This window comes from Antechinus flavipes, chromosome 2, assembly GCF_016432865.1.
Source record: "Antechinus flavipes isolate AdamAnt ecotype Samford, QLD, Australia chromosome 2, AdamAnt_v2, whole genome shotgun sequence".
Classification (NCBI taxonomy): Eukaryota; Metazoa; Chordata; class Mammalia; order Dasyuromorphia; family Dasyuridae; genus Antechinus; species Antechinus flavipes.
The window spans coordinates 23,139,975-23,154,209 of record NC_067399.1 but is presented as its reverse complement, the minus strand read 5'-3'; positions in this window follow the sequence as shown (position 1 = coordinate 23,154,209).

The following is a 14,235-nucleotide window of genomic DNA, read 5'->3' as shown; positions in this document are numbered from 1 at the left end:
ATCTTCTACATCTCTAGTGTGGCCACTGGCTCGCTACATAAACACCTATTTAGAAAGCCTTGGTAGCTTGTATCTTGTACCTCAGTTTCCTAATCTGTAAAATAGAAATTTTAGTAGTTCCTTCTTCCTTTAGAATGGGACAAACAGCAAAAGTGACTGATTACCTTGCCTATCTCCAACAAGCCCCTGAACCTCCAGATTAATACAGTAGAGAGCAACTAATTGTAGTTACCTTTGGTTCTGTTAAGGAGCTATTGGCCCACCAGAGCCTTGTCGCCACCCATTCATGGTCTCCTCATACCTGATTTTATAATTTACATTGATATATAATCAACAAGTCTCCACTGTTGGTAACCAGCACTTATTAATGGTTCATGGAGAACTCAATCTGACTTAAGTAGAGTCAGCAGAAGCTGGATCTCTGGGGGAAATGCTGTTTCTGCAGACATTATCATTTAGGGAAAAGGTGACATGGAGTGAGTGGATTCCAGAGGAGTTCTTGGTAACTTTGATATCCCCGTTAGTTAAACACAGAAATTGTGACTTCGAAATTAAACTAATTTATCCTGGAGTGGCTCCATAATTTCCTTGGATTTCATCCTGTATAATCCTGGGCTTCCTGACAGAGGCCATGCTGATACCATCTCATTCTTCATTAATATTTAGGGGAGTTCTGCCATCACTTCCTTGAACAGTGCTGGTGAGGACCGCTTTATGCATTCAAACCTGTTCTTACGGACTCTAAAAAAGAGGTTTCCTGCTGTAAAGTGTTCAGGTCTATTGAGGGGAGGTCATGGCTTCTTTGGATAAGGACAGTGAGGGATTCTGAATGACTGAATGAGACGGAAAGTGTTTGAAGTCTGTTAGAATCCTGTGATTATAAAACTTTTTCTCCAAGCATGGAGACCATGCTAAGTCTAAGGTCTAAGTCAATTTAAGGTGAGAGAAGGAAGGGGAATGGAGACCACCTGTCAGGCTAAGGTGAGAGAAGGAAGGGGAATGGAGACCACCTGTCAGTCTAAGGTGAGAGAAGGAAGGGGAATCAGACTATGGCCCTGGGAGTCTCGATGGTGGGGGTCTACATCACACTTAGATAAGCAAGCAAAGAAGTTGCCTTGATACTTAGCCATTCTACTCATACCAATTCTACTGTGCTTCATTTACTAACAGTTTGATGTTTTCTCTTGGGTCCAGTTGGAAGGCAGTGTGGTACAGTGGGAATCTGGAGGTAGAAGATCCTGCCTCTCCTGCTTACTCCCACGCCTCTGTTTCTTGGTCTTTAAAATGAGGATGTTGGACTAGGTGGCAACTAGGGTCCCTTATAACTCCAATTCTGGGACTCCATGGTGGAGCACCCCTCCAGTATTAGGATGCACCACAACAAAATGCATCATTATTCCCAATAGAGTCACCAAATCCCCAGCGTTGTTCTTAGTTAGACCAACAGTACTAGGAGCTAAACTATTGGCTCTTAATGGACCTTAAAAGTCAATTGAATATAATGGAAACTTAATGGTATTTTTTCTCAGTTGTTCCCAACATAATTGTCGTACACTCCAAGTTTGGGATTATTACAAATCAAGAACAAGTTTGGGGGACTGTGAATTAATAGGTAAGAGTGGAGCCCATGAAAATATCACAAATTCCACTTGGAGGAAGCTGCACTTTTAATAACAAACCAGTAGATAGAACTGAAATCAATAGAGTGAGGTAAGGTATTACCTACACTTCCCAGATTAGGAAACAGGCTCCAATATAGGGGCAGAAATGCCTTGGACCAAGAGGAAATGACTTGGCCAGTGTCGGAGGCCGTATTCAAACTCAGGTCTTCACAACCCCCATCCCGGCCTCCCCACCAAGTCTCACGTTGTGATGGTGCACGAGGCCGACAGAACAAATTCCTGACCGAAGCTGTGGGAAAAGTGAAGCAAGACAAGACTCTTCGACCCTTGGTAGCCGCGTGCCCATGGTACTCCTGTAAAGTAGAAACACCTCCTCCTGGGCTGTGAAAAACAAGTGCTGTAAGGGGCACGAAGAGGAAGCCCCCAAATGGTGACTGTTATTCCTGTTACCAAGCAGATGCATCTATTTTCCTCTCAGGCAGAGAATTCTTGCCGGCTCTCTGTTACCTTGGACGTAGCAAGTTGATGGAGACAGAAGTCCAAAGGGTAAGTGGAGGTGACAGGGATCACACCACACGGTAAAAGAGTGGAAGGTTACAAGGATATTCTAGAGCAAGAATGCTGAACTCGTTGTCCGTAAACCCTCAAGGAACCAACCCACTGAGAGACCCCAGGGGGCCCCCAAACTCTTTTTGTTATAGGAAAGTAATGGAATATTATTGTTCTATAAAAAATGAACAAGCTGATTTTAGAAAGTCCTGCAAAGATTTACATGAACTGAGACTGAGTGAAACAAGCAGAACCAGGAATACATTGTACACAATAACAGCAAGATTGTGTGATGATCAGCTAGGACAGCCTTAGTTCTTGTCAACAGTTCAGTGATCCGAGAAAAACCCAATAAACTTTGAATGGAAAATGCCACCAGAGAGAGAACTATATAGACTGAAGATAAATTAACAGAAGTTATGTCCACTTTTTTGCCTTATAATTTGTTTCTCTTGTGGTTTTTCCCTTTTGTTCTGATTTTCTCTCCCAACATGATTCATAAGGAAATATGTTTTTGAAAATAAATGTACATGTACAACCAAAAAAAGGGGTTTTTTATATATAACTGAGGAAAATAAAAAAATTTAAAACATATTTTAATGTGGTTCAATATAATCATTTTTCTTTAAAATTGTTTGCTTATCAAAACATGACTCTGAGGAGGGATTGATAGACTTTGCCAGACTGCCAAAAAAATCTAAGGCACAAAAACGGTCAAGAAGCTCATAATATAGGTTGGGTAAAGGGAGGGGGCCTACTACACTGATAAATCATCCTTCCAGGTGGAAGAGTTGGAAGATATATGGAACTTGTTCACTCCAAACATGCAATAAAAGGATGTATATTTCTTCTTATGGTCCTTTGGAAATAATAGCATTTTAATCCACCCCACTGATACTCTTGGATTGCAGATGACAAATTGAATCCCCCTGTAACTGGTAGAATGATATTTGTTGGTAACCATGGGAAACATGGAAGGGTTTGTGGAGAGGTAATAGCTGGGTATAAGCTCCCTATAACTCATGCAGAATTCATTTCTTTTATTGTGTTATATATTTATCCTCTTAGTGCAGAATATCCAACATAGACCATCAGAACTTACAATATTCAGCCATGCAAAATAGTATATGGAGCTTTTGAGGGGGGTTTTGTTTTTAGTTTTTATTTTTTATTTTTTTGCTGAGGGAATCGGGATTAAGTGACTTGCCCAGGATCACACAGAGTATATGTAGTTTTATGTACAAATGAGAGAATGATTTTAAAAATAAATCCTGGAGGGGAAACTAGGTGGCAGTCCTAGAGACAAGAGGACCTTACTTCAAATCCAGCCTCCGATAGTTGATAATTGCTAACTGTGTGGGCAAGTCACTTAACCCCATTGCCTCACAAAAAATAAAAACAAATAAATGCTCAAGCACAAATGTATGGTCCTACAAAACGGCCTTTAAACTAGACAGTCTGAGTTGATCTGCCTCCTTAGGCCCATGAAAACGGTGATTTTCCCCAAGCCAATAAAACCAATGTTCTGAATCATCATTTCTATTGAATAACGAATCCCCGTTCTAAAGAGTTTTTCCTGATGCTTCTCTAAATGGGATCTGGATCTGGATAAAAAGACAAGAAGGATTTCTCGAAGGTCACGGGTCCAAAATGCTGAGTATGGCTAAGTATTGTACAGAGTCACTGTTTCCATTTTTAGTTAGGATAGATCGGGATTCATTTCTCCGGTTCATAAAGGACAAGCCCGAGAGCTCCATCCGGGCGCCCAGAATATTGAAGCAGGAGTCCTTGTTCATCTTTCACAATCGCTTATCCCGAGTCCCCGGTATCAGCGGCTCTGCACCGGGACCACATCATCCACCTCCTTCTATCTCAGGATAGGGAACGGCACCTGCCACAGCGGTCACTGTGCAACCGCGGGCTTACCTCCCCGTGTCCTTGGGAGGGGGGCGGACCCCTGCTGGGCTTCTCTGCCGTAATCAGATCCTGCCGAGACCCGGGAACTTTGATGTCAGCCCCGAGTTCCATCAGATTTGGTGGTTTTCCCAAGGCCTCTCCCAAGCCTTTGAATTCTCTCCCAGTGCCGGATTTCCCAACGTCTCCGCACCCAGTGATTAGGCCCAGAAGACAGAGGCGGCTGCACCCCCAAGGCGGCATCACCTGCAGATTCCGTCCCAGATGGTGAGCTCGCCCTGCTCCCAACGCACCTGCCTCTCCTCGTCCTTACGGGCCTGGGGGGGACAGAGACCTGATGGCATCTGCTAAGCCGCCTCCCAGAAAGAAAGCAGCCTCTGTTCTTTGGAACTGGGCCTTTGTACTGCTTGGGTGCAGACGTCCGAAATCATAGTCTGGCTGTCCGGTGGGAGCCACTGCGGGTCCTAGAGCAGCGGAGGCGCCGCCAGCCCCCGGCAGAGGAGGTGCTGTCCATCGGGGTGGGGGAGGGGGGACTGCGCAGGCCAGGGAACGCGCTGCCGCCTGCACAGCCATTCAGACCACCCCATTTCTACCTAAAGCTGGCTGGACTGCGGCGGAGACTGGCGGGGGCTCCGGGGTGACAAAGGGACTGAGGCAGCTTCCAGCTTTCTGCATCTCGTTGTCCTTTACCGTCCAACCCCGAGCTCTGAGGCAAGATCCTACTGCTCTTCCCCAGACCCCAAAAGAACCCTGTCTGGGGTATCAACCACCTCCTCAACCCACCACACTCAGTCACCCCCGCTTCAGTCATCAGGGTCAGTTTCTTGAGGTCAGTTCTGTATTTTGCCTGTTTTTCTATTCCCGGGGCTTAATAGTGGCCTGTATATAGTAGGTGCTTAATAAATGTTTATTGATGAATGAAACAGAGCCGAGAGCAGTGGTAGTGTAGAGACGAAAAGGTGAATGAAGAAGCGCCCAGTAAAGTTCTGGGAAGAACCCGGGAAGGCAGAGATTGGGGGGAGGGGTGATAGGAGGACTGCAGATCCCTACAGGGAAATGTCAGAATTTCTAGTTAAAGATGGAGACGACTGTGGGGGACGACAAGGTCTCCTGGTGCGGCTGCACACGGGAGGAGGAGTCCAGCCTGGGAGTTTAAGGCGGCATCCTCGGGAATATCACGGCCCCTAGTTTAAGGAGAGGAGGAACTGGGGAGGACGGGGAGCTGGCGGCCGACTCCAGGGAGTCAGGGTACAGTAAGTCCCGCCAGGAGGTAACGGCCCTGCGGACCAGAGCGAGCCGGGAGCACAGGTCCCAGACCTGCGGGGCACTCTCAGCTACCCAGCGGCATGAAGCCCTTTACACGTGGCGGAACTCCAGGGGCTTCCCTCTGCCAGCGCCCACCGGGGGCGGGGGGAAGGGAGAGCGAACCCTTATCCTGTGAGTTATGGCCGTGGCACGACTGGGGGGAGGGGGGTTAGGCAGAGCTGCTTTGGCATTTCCCTCTCCAGCTCATTTCACAGATGAGGAAACTGAGGCAAGCGAGGTGAGTGACTTGCCCAGGGTCACCCAGCGAGCGAGGGCCTGCGGCCGGATCCACTCGGCGCCGCTGACTCCGGACCCACCGCACCAGCTCGCTGCAAACCGGTTCCCCTCCTGACTGAATGGGGGCGTCCCCGGGTGGTGAGCCTGCGGGCAAAGCCTCGAGCCCCGTCTGCTGCCGGAAGCACTGGAACCTCCGCCCCTTTCTCACTGAGTCAGTGTCTCACACACACACTCGGGGGTCTGCGTGTACATGGACATACGTACACCCACTCACGTGCGTTCATCTCCGGGGTCTTTCCAAACCCCCATAAGGGCGGGGGTGAAGAACAATCGTGGGGCACGGCTATAGAGGGCTGCTCTGTCTGGGTTTGTGTGTGCATTTATACCCCACACACACTATATACAATACTTTGCAGAACTTAAGTCACCACGATTATTCTTTGCCTCCTGCCCTGTAGGGATTTGGAAGGAACCTGGGGATCCCGCCCAGAAGGTGGCTCTGAACCGCTGAGCTCCTTCGTTAGAACCCCTTGTCGGGGAGACGTTGGCTGAGGTGGGGGCCGGAAGGGGCGCCCCCGCCCCCGTTCGGAGAAGAGCTGGCCTGGGTCGCCCCGCAGGGCAGAAGGGGGGGGGGGTTAGAAAGAGGCAGATTAGACTTGATATCACGACTGTCTCCTAACAATCAGCGCGTCCAGAGTGTCCCGGGCTGGGATCGGGCCTAGGGGCCTGCTCCCGGCCGTCTTTAAGCAAAACCTAGATGGCTCCTCTGCCCCATTGTGTGTCGTGGGAGGAACTTTGCCCACGTGGGAACTGGCGTGAATCTGAGGTTCCCTTTGATCCCGAGATTCTAGGACTCTGTGGTGGGAGATGACGTAGCCTGAAGCCCCGCGTCCTCCCATTGGGCTCCCCCCAAAATTACCCAGACCGGAAGGACCGCGTGCCTCAGCTTCCGCCGGAAAACCGCCCCTCGTGAACCCCCAGGGGCTGTTGGGTTTTTCTGCCAAGCGGAGGTCACCTTAGTTAAAAGCAAAAGACATTCGTTCAATCAAAAAGCAGAACAAACTGAAGGATAAAAAATCTCCTCACATGCAAAAAGCTGTCCTCCCCCTCAAGTTATCAGCTAACCACTGGGAAAGGTGATGTGCATAAAAAGTCATTTAATAAGCACAAGGTGTAATTGCAGAGAGAACAATTAAACGGCACAGCTGGTGAGGTGCCCGGCCTGGAGCCGGGAGGCCGGAGTTCAAATCCAACTTCAGACACTGACTATGTGATCCTGGGCAACGCACTCTATCGCGTTTGTCTCAGTTTTCTCATCTGTAAAATGAGCAGAAGAAGGAACCAATATCTCTGCCAAGAAAACCCCAGATAGGGTCAAAAGAGTTGGGCGGGACTGAACAACAAAACAGTGTGTGCGTGTGTGTGTATAAAATAAACAAAATAAATATATATTTGTGAGTATATATAATCTATATGTATATATATATGTATGTGAATATGTGTGTATATAAATATGTATGCATATAGATATATGTGTGCATATTAATATATGTATATGAATATACATTTGCATGTATATATGTGTGTATGCCTAAATATAAATACGCATGCACATGAACATAAATATGTATGTGAATATACATTTGTGTGTGAGCATATATCTGTGCACATAGATAATATATGTGTGCACATACATAATATAAATATATATATTTGTGTATATATAGTATAAACATAAATGTGTATATAAATATAAATATGTATGATATTTGTGGTACATATTAATGTGTGTATAAATATTAATGTGTATGCATATAAACACGCGTGTGGATATACATTTGTGTGCATACATACGGACATATGCATTGTGTATACATCAGTATGCGCGTGCACCTGTGCATGCACGTGCCTCTAAGTGCAGGAGAGAGGTTCGGCCGAGGACCGCCCGGGACAGCGCGCAGGCGCAGGAAGTCACCCTCGGAGCCAGAACAGCCCCGCCCCCCGCCCACGTGGCAGCGCCCCAGACGCAACAAGCCAGTCCAGCATCTCTCTCCAGCAGCGGCTCCTGCTCTCTGCTGCCATCTGCTGGTGCTCAGAGGCAGTGCGCCTTCCTTCCCTCAGGAAAGACTCGCTTGGCTGGAATTTAAATCCTCAGGTTGTGTATCGGTCCAGTTTATTGTTGTGGTTCCGATGCAGACCCCAAGCGGGCGCTGAGCCCCGGGCCGGTTTTTCCTTTCTTTGAGAGGGAGAGAACTGCCCGGTCCTTCGGCATTCCCGGCATCCCCACGGCGCCCCCAGAAAGCCCCGGTCCGGGGGACCGACACTGGCCTCGGTCCCAGCCTCTCCCCACGGAAGCCGGGCCGGCGCTCCCTGCCACAACCGCTCCCGGAGCCGGGGAGGGGGCGGTTCTATCCGAAGTGTTACCGAATGTTCCTCGCTGTTCTCGAAGATCTCAGTTTCTATAACTGGAATATCTGCTTCAAATTCATTTTTCATACTTGATTTCTGGCCGTTATTAGCGGAAAAGCTACAAAAGTCCAAATAGAGGAAATGCTTTATCGGCGGCTCTTATTAAATCCTAGGAGTCTTTTTCAAAGCAAATTCTCCTCATCAGCGAGAACAAACATGGCGTTTTCGTATTCAAAGGCCAGAAAAACGCTATGTGAAACCGCCAATCTCTTCATAATTAATCTGCTGTAATAACACTGACCCCCGCAGGTGAAAGTGAGAGCAGAATAAGCAGATATTTGTAAAGCACTCTGCAACATTAGGACTCCTATCACTATAATATCTGCGCCATTTCAGAGTTATTCCCGATTTTTCCAAATCCATCCCTTTCATTATTTCTGACTTTGCCGTAATATTCCACTATATTCACATGAGGTGATTTGCTCAGCCATTTCCCAATTAAAGAACACTCCCTTAGTTTCCTTTTTTTCATTACAAAAAGGGCTGTTATAAATATTCTTGTACCCACAACTCTCATGACCCTTTGGGGGGTTTTCTCAGGAGAGATGCTGGAGTGGTTTGCCATTTCTTTCTCCAGCTTATTTTACAGATGAGGAAACTGAGGCACAGTGTGAAGTGACTTGCCCAAGTCCAATTACTAACTACCTAAGACTAGATTTGAACTCAGACCTAACTCTAGACTGGTGCTCTGTGCACTATGGCATCCCCAGCTGCCCTCAAGTATAGACCTAGAAATGGTATTAGAGAGTCAAAGGGCAGACACTTCTTTGGAGCTATAAATCTAAATGACTTTCCAAATGATTGGAGCGAATCATGACTCCATCAATAGGGCATTAGTGTGCCTGCCTATCCTCCCACATCCCCGCCAACAATTGTCACTTCCCATTTTTGTCATCTTTGCTGAATTTGCATGTCTCTTATTTTTGGTGACATAGAAAACTTTTTCATTTTCCTCTGAACAATTAATTCGCCTTTCTTCCCTTGAGAACTGCCAGCTCTTTTTTCTTGAATCACTTCACTATTGGGAAAGTCTCTTCTTACATATTTGTATCCATTCTCTGTATATTTTGAATATCAGATCTTTATCAGGTCTTTTTTTCCCCAAACAAATTTTTCTTCTAATTAAACTGTTTTTATTTGGACAAAATCTTCAATTTTTATAATCAAAATCACCCATTTCATCTCCTATATTTCTCTTTTCCTCTATCTACACTTGAAAGTGATCTTCCATTCTTCTCAAATCTATTAATGGTGCAGCTTTTGCTATCTCATCTTTTTATAGCTTATTATGGTATATGGTGTGAAATGTCCATCCAAACCTAATTTCTCCCAAGGTGCTTCCCAGTTTTCCTGTAGTTTTATGAATAGCCCTTATCCCAGCTGCATCTTACTGTTATTTGTCTTTTGTTCTCGAAGAGCACCATGACATCGGAAAGGTGACTCCATCACATGCAAGTGAATTGGATCGAAGTGAGGGAGCATTGGGCAAGGTCACCTGCCTCACCTTCCCCTCCAGAACCATCTGGGTCCAGTGACCAGACCTAGATCAGGAAGACTGGAGATGGCCCCGGATGTAATAGGAGACTTCAGCCCTTTTAAGCAAAGATCTTTAACAGGTCTCAGTCTGAATGAGGCAATGGCTCTTCTGTGATTAAGGCTGGGAGTAGACAGAATGCTGAATTTAGCACCAGGAAGATCTGAGTTCAAATTCTCTGGGCCAAAGCACCTAAAATCTCTTTGCTAACGGGTTAGTTCTTTAAGGTTGATCCAGGGGAAGAAGGGCCAGAGAAGCTGAACTAGAAAGAAGTGGCCACTCCACTGGTTTCAGAGGAGAAACAGTTCTTAATCTCCTTTGTTGAACAATCCTGTTCTCTTCCCTCTCTCCTCACTCTGAAGGGATTAGGATAGACACCATGGGAAAACCCTTGATGAGAGGGGCTTGAGAAGGAATTGAGTGGTTTGGAGAGATTAGGAAAAACTACTCTTGCTCATTCTTCTGTGTAATGTTTCAAGGCCCTGTAAGCCCCTTGGACTTGGGCGGGGTGGGGATAGGGAGGGGATTTCCCTCCCTTCAGAAGTAGCTCAAGTGGTTATCCAGCCTCTGCTTGGAGAGCTAGAAAGAAAGGGAATTCACAGCTTCTGAGGTGTCCCTTGCTTGCTTGGACAACTCCAATTGTAGAAAACCTTTTCATATTGCCCCTAAATCAGTTCTCTTCCAGTTCCTCCCATTCATATTCCCAACAATAGCCAGGTGGCTCTGCAACTATTTTACTGCAAATAGCAGTAAAAACACAAGCTGGCCGAGACAGACGTGAGACTGGCCCTCAATAGCCCAGCCGGCTCTTCTGTTCTGTTTCTTTTCTTTCTTTTTGACCATTTTTTTTCAACATAAATGCAAAGATAATTTTCAACACTCATTTTTCTTCCCCCATCTTCCCCTTAGACTCTGTTCTGTTTTTTTTCCTCTCTGAATATTAAACAGTGACTCAAGAGGAGTCATGGATTGAGTGTTTCCGTCTTTGGCTAACACCTCATTGCATTTGAACTCCTGGGTCCATATGCTGGATGCACAGTCAGAGCTGATCTCCAATCTACATGTCCTTGGAAAATGATAGCCAAAGTCAAGATAATACCATGGTGAAAGAAATAAGAATTCCCAAACCAGATCCTGACTTGCAGAAAATCTGAATTTGTGAGTGTTGTACTGTGAGCAAAATTGTCAATGCTACTACGAACTAGAAATAGAACCAAAAAACCCTCAAACCAGAACCCAAATCCAGTACAGTTGATTTAGGAACCAATGAGGGTTAATTAAGTCTTCCAGGAAGGAAATCCCACCCATAGAAGCTAAGATTCTCTCTTTCATTCCCCAAGGGGAATAAAAGGACAACTTTCCATGACCCCATTTGGGGTTTCCTTAGCAAAAATGCTGTTGCTGTTTCCTTCACCTCATTTTATAGGTGAGGAAAGTGAGGTAAACAGGGTGCCCCGGGCCACACAACTAGTAAGTGTCTGAGGCCAGATTTGAACTCAGAAGAGTTTTCCTGTCTCTAACCACTGTGCTGTCTAAGCTTCCCTAAAGCTTACATAGGTTTCAATTTAGATAGGAGGCAAATTGGGAATGGATTACCTCAGAAATGGACAGGATTTTTGCTGATAGAAATAGGGAGGTGGTATCCTATTGGAGAAGGGCTGTTGATAGAGGAAAGGCTCTTCAGGTTAGCTATCTCTTGTAACTCCACCTAAAAAAAAAAAATAGAACTTTCCCTGCTGCTTCAGCAATAAGGAAGGTCCCAGACACAGGATAAATAGGGTCAGGGCAAGATAGAGGAACTACATACAAAATGGAGTTGCTTTAGCTTTCTCAGCTGCTCAGAGGAGCTAACACAGGTCAAGAGTAAAGTCTCTATTAAGAGTTCCACAAGACCCCTAAGACTTTTCTTCCATCAAAAAGAGAGTGATAAATTACAGTATTATGCTTTAGAAAAATGAGTATTTACCAGTGTTGTTGTTCTATTGTTTGTCAGTCATGCCTCGGTCTTCATGACCCCATTTGGTGTTTTCTTGGCAAAGATACTGGAGTGGTTTGCCATTTATTTCTCCAGCTCATTGTACAGATACAAAACTCAGGCAGATGGGATTAAGTGACTTTTCCAGGCTCACACAGCTGGCAAGTTTCTGAAGCCAGATTTGAACTCAGAAAGATGAGTCTCCTGACTCCAGGCCCCACACTGTACCACTGCACTACCTAGCTGCCATATTTGCCAAGCCCTGCCTAGATGTCTAACGTCTTAAGAACATCTTTTGTGATGGAATAAATAAATATCCTTTATCTGATCCACGATATAGCTTGAATTCACTTCCAGAAGGACTTTTGTTCATCTTTTTGACATCTCAAATTCACCACATCCAAAAGAGAACTCATCTTTCTCATTCCCCTCCAGGCACAGCTCTTTTAACAGCTGCCCTATTTCTGTTGATGGTAACAATCAACAAATTTTCCTTAAGCATCTGCTATTCTGGGACACTGTCTGTCCCAAATTCGAAAACAATCCCAGGCCTCCAGGAGTTTACATTCTGTAACCATGATCTAGTCACCCAGATTGACCATCCCAGCTCTACACTCCCTCGCCTTCCATATTGGGTAAGTTACCAAGTCTTGTTGGTTCTGTCCCTGACACATCCCTCACATCTGTCCCATTCTCTTCACGACTGCCCAGTTCAAGCCATCGCCACTACTTTCTTGCTTAGTCTAATTAATAACCTTCTGATTATTCTCCCTTCCAATATGATCCGTATAGATGCCAAGTTAATACTCTTAAAGCACAAACCTAACCCTATGGATCCTCTACTCAAGAAGTTGCCTCAGGTATAAACTATAAATCTCACTCTCCTTTACCCACTTTAGTTTGTTCCTGTATCCATGACATCCATTTCCCATCTCCATGCTTTTGAATAGATTGTCCCCCGTGCCTAAGATCCATTCCCTCTTCCCTTCACCTCCTAGAATGTCCACCTCCTGTCAGGGTTCAGCTCAAGTTCAGTTCAAATGCCACAAGATCTCAACCTCTCCGCAGTCCCACCTAGTCCCACCCCCTCGAACCCAAGTCCTGCCCTGACACCACTATCATTCTGCCCCCAACATCCTATTCTTCTCTTTTCTGCTCAATCTGCCCACTTCCCAACTCTCCCCTGGTGCTGGATTGGGAAGGAGAAGGAGGAAAATGGGTCCAGAAGAAAGAAATCATTAGCCTCTTCCTGGGTTTATTCAAAGCCTCAGTAAAAGGAAAAGTGAAAAAAAAAGAGAACTCCAGACTTCCCCTCCTGATCATTTGCATCTGGACCTTGGGCCCCTGCAGGGAAAGCCTGATCCTCTCTCAATCTTTCCCTTCCCCCTATCTTGATACTTGCTTATTTTGGGGAAGTGAAAAAAGGTATAAACGGTCATGACTTACATAAGATCATCATAAAAAGGAGTCACCATGGGAAAACGGGCCCATTAATCCTGATTTTCAACTTGCTGCTGGACTTTGGCGTCTCTGGAAGAGAGCGAGAATGGTGACTTTGGGCAACTCTGCCTCCCTTAAAACCACTCACAGGCAAGCCAGGGCAGTGCTAAGTGATGTCAGCTGTCCTCGTCAAAAGTGAAGGATGACTATCAACCCCACAATGTAGTCCCTGGCGCACAGTGGGTGCTTAACAAGCGTTTTGGGGGAATCCATCCATAAGCCCATGTTCTGATCTCGGTCAGTCAATTGCTAAGTACTTTGTGGAGAATGAGGGAAGGAAAGGGAAGTGAGCGAGCATTTATTAAACAGCTGGTACTAGTGGGTCTTTGTAATCATAGAGTTAGCAAGAACTGTGCTGTATTTTACTAATATTATCTCATTTGATTCTCACAATAAGGCCCTTGCTATACTTTACTAATATCCAATTTGAGTCTCACAATAAGTTAGTTGCTCTTCTTTAATAATATTATTTCATTTGATTCTCATAAGGCAGTTGTAATTCTTATTAATATTGTTTCATTTGATTCTCACAATAAAGTAGTTGCTATTTTTTAAATAATATTATCTCATTTGATTCTCATAATAAGGCCGTTGGTATACTTTATTAATATTATCTCATTTGATTGTTATATAAGTGTTATTCTTTATTAACATTATCTCACTTGATTCTCACAATAAGTTAGTTGCTATTCTTTAATAATATCTCATTTGATTCTCATAAGGTAAGTGTTATTCTTTATTAATGTTATCTCATCTGATTCTCACAATAAGGCAGTTGCTATTCTTTATTAACATTATCTAATTTGATTCTCATAATAAGGTAAGTGTTATTCTTTATTAATAATAATATGGACACATGGGTGGGACGTTCCAAGCCTGCCCTAAATTCATACCACCAGTCCAGCCTCGGTTTCTCCCCGGGAGCCCCCTTCCCCACCATCCCCAGAAGGATCCCTGAACTCTAGGAGACCAGCAGTCCGGGGCTCTGAACAGAGATGAAAGGAACTGATTTTTGCCCTTGATAATGGATTTTTCTCACTTCAATTTCTACTTTCGGTTTGTTCTGCTTGGACTTGAGGAGGGTGGGGGCTGGAGGGAGAGGAAATCCTCATGCAACGTTCACCCAGGCG